The sequence below is a fragment of the Phyllobates terribilis genome, unplaced genomic scaffold, assembly GCF_046119375.1.
Source record: "Phyllobates terribilis strain yellow unplaced genomic scaffold, ASM4611937v1 Scaffold_298__1_contigs__length_2340664, whole genome shotgun sequence".
In the NCBI taxonomy this organism is placed as follows: Eukaryota; Metazoa; Chordata; class Amphibia; order Anura; family Dendrobatidae; genus Phyllobates; species Phyllobates terribilis.
In genome coordinates this window covers 162,000-164,751 of record NW_027363058.1, presented here as the reverse complement: position 1 = coordinate 164,751, position 2,752 = coordinate 162,000, and the positions used below count along the sequence as shown (strand labels likewise).

The following is a 2,752-nucleotide window of genomic DNA, read 5'->3' as shown; positions in this document are numbered from 1 at the left end:
AGGAAATCTTTATCAGTGAATGAATGTGTTAGACTTATTCTTTCAAGACTATACCTGATATATAAGTTGGACAGCAGAGGCGGTGGTGGCACAGATGCCGAAGGGATTTGGAAATTTAAAAAGTGGCATTACCTTATCAAATACCAGTGATTTTTTTCTTTGTGATTCCTTGAAGTTTCTGCATTTGTGTTACGTAAAGGATGTTCCCTTGTGATTATATTTTGTCTTATACTACTGCTAAATAAATAGAACCATGATGATGAGAAGTTTTAAGTAGCAAATTTTGGAGAAATTCATACTGTTTGCTAAAAAACTAAACTGAATGGTTTAAAAAAAAAAAAAAAAAAAAAAAAAAAAAATCTGTTCTTATCAGTTTAATATCTGATACGTCCCCTATCTGGGGACCATATATTAAATGGATTTTTAGAACAGGGAGATTGAAAAAGAGCTTGCTCTGTCCACTCCACGCATTGACCTGGTATTGCAGTATCTCCAGGACCGGTGCACCCCTTCTTTAATGCAGTTTCTAAAATCAGAAAGAATTGAATTCAATGTTTTTTGTTCATTTTGCTTGTTTGTCGGATTTTGGGATGGACTCTTTAGCTTTGCTTTTCATCTCCTCATTGGATTTTTCATGTTCAAAGTTGCAGAAGCCAGATTACAAGCTCATTTTGGTTCAACTTCAGCAACTGTGCATTGCATTGCCATGTAATGTGATGCAATGCTATCTTTCTAGCTCTCCCTTTTTACTTCCTTTTGGATAAACAGACATATTAGGCAAGCATTTTGGAGCTTTCACCTAAATAACTACAGGTGGTGAGATAAGCTGCACAATATAATTGACCTTTCAGTATATTGTTGCACACACACCATCTATTTAGCAAATGCCCTTGTTATCAACAGCAGCCTTTTAAACTCACCTGAGCTAACAGGTATGTGCGCTGGTTACTCTGCTGCGCTTAAAATTTCTTTTTTGGTTTGCTACAATGCCTTTTCTGAAACGTTGTCTCCTTCTGCTGGAACACTGACTTCTTTCATTTAATGCCTGCAGACTATAAAAGAGAACCCAACCCAAAAAGTTTGGTTGATTAGTCTGTGGCATTCTGTTAAACTGTTGCTTATGGCGGTCTCTGTGAGCTTCTCAGCGACATTCAGCCAGCCAGGTATCCTGCCTGCAGTAGATGGAATGTGGCAATGGAACGCTGGCTGCGCGTGTCATAATAGGCTCTGAGCCTTTATATACCTGTGCACAGCAGCAGCCACCTTCAGTCTGCTGCTGGACAGCCAGCAGCAGCAGCAGCAGGAGAGGTATGTAATCAGGAGCCCTCCTGCTAAGGGTAGACAGCTGCTCGTTCCACCCCACCCCCCGCCTTAATTGGTTCTCCTCCCTTCCAACGGTGTTGAGGCGGGTGGGAACAGCAGGGGGTGAAGGTGCTGTGTTTAAAGAGGTGGAGTTATGCAGATCTAAAACGCGTGGATTGCAGCAGCAGCAAGCCGAAAAGTGCAGGCATGTAAGGGATCTAGAGGTTGACAACATGTCTTCTTAACGGGAGTCCAGGAGCTCATCTCCACAAATGGACTTTTCAGGATCCTTGGGTGGCTCCGTAGTTTGAAACCAATTCTGGTTATCGCTTCTCGGCCTTTTGGCTAAGATCAAGTGTAGTATCTGTTCTTATCAGTTTAATATCTGATACGTCCCCTATCTGGGGACCATATATTAAATGGATTTTTAGAACAGGGAGATGGAAAAAGAGCTTGCTCTGTCCACTCCACGCATTGACCTGGTATTGCAGTATCTCCAGGACCGGTGCACCCCTTCTTTAATGCAGTTTCTAAAATCAGAAAGAATTGAATTCAATGTTTTTTGTTCATTTTGCTTGTTTGTCGGATTTTGGGATGGACTCTTTGGCTTTGCTTTTCTTCTCCTCATTGGATTTTTCATGTTCAAAGTTGCAGAAGCCAGATTACAAGCTCATTTTGGTTCAACTTCAGCAACTGTGCATTGCATTGCCATGTAATGTGATGCAATGCTATCTTTCTAGCTCTCCCTTTTTACTTCCTTTTGGATAAACAGACATATTAGGCAAGCATTTTGGAGCTTTCACCTAAATAACTACAGGTGGTGAGATAAGCTGCACAATATAATTGACCTTTCAGTATATTGTTGCACACACACCATCTATTTAGCAAATGCCCTTGTTATCAACAGCAGCCTTTTAAACTCACCTGAGCTAACAGGTATGTGCGCTGGTTACTCTGCTGCGCTTAAAATTTCTTTTTTGGTTTGCTACAATGCCTTTTCTGAAACGTTGTCTCCTTCTGCTGGAACACTGACTTCTTTCATTTAATGCCTGCAGACTATAAAAGAGAACCCAACCCAAAAAGTTTGGTTGATTAGTCTGTGGCATTCTGTTAAACTGTTGCTTATGGCGGTCTCTGTGAGCTTCTCAGCGACATTCAGCCAGCCAGGTATCCTGCCTGCAGTAGATGGAATGTGGCAATGGAACGCTGGCTGCGCGTGTCATAATAGGCTCTGAGCCTTTATATACCTGTGCACAGCAGCAGCCACCTTCAGTCTGCTGCTGGACAGCCAGCAGCAGCAGGAGAGGTATGTAATCAGGAGCCCTCCTGCTAAGGGTAGACAGCTGCTCGTTCCACCCCACCCCCCGCCTTAATTGGTTCTCCTCCCTTCCAACGGTGTTGAGGCGGGTGGGAACAGCAGGGGGTGAAGGTGCTGTGTTTAAAGAGGTGG

General features: G+C 42.8%; 2 non-coding genes across 2 annotated transcripts; both read left to right on the top strand.

Moving 5' to 3' along the window:
- The first annotated feature begins 322 nt into the window (after positions 1-322).
- Positions 323-512, top strand: LOC141220713 (U2 spliceosomal RNA). The gene has a single exon (XR_012288901.1). It is a non-coding gene; the product is annotated as a U2 spliceosomal RNA (small nuclear RNA).
- A 1,115-nt stretch (positions 513-1,627) lies between these two features.
- On the top strand, positions 1,628-1,818 carry LOC141220750 (U2 spliceosomal RNA). Its single transcript, XR_012288913.1, has one exon. It is a non-coding gene; the product is annotated as a U2 spliceosomal RNA (small nuclear RNA).
- The last annotated feature ends 934 nt before the right edge of the window (positions 1,819-2,752 follow it).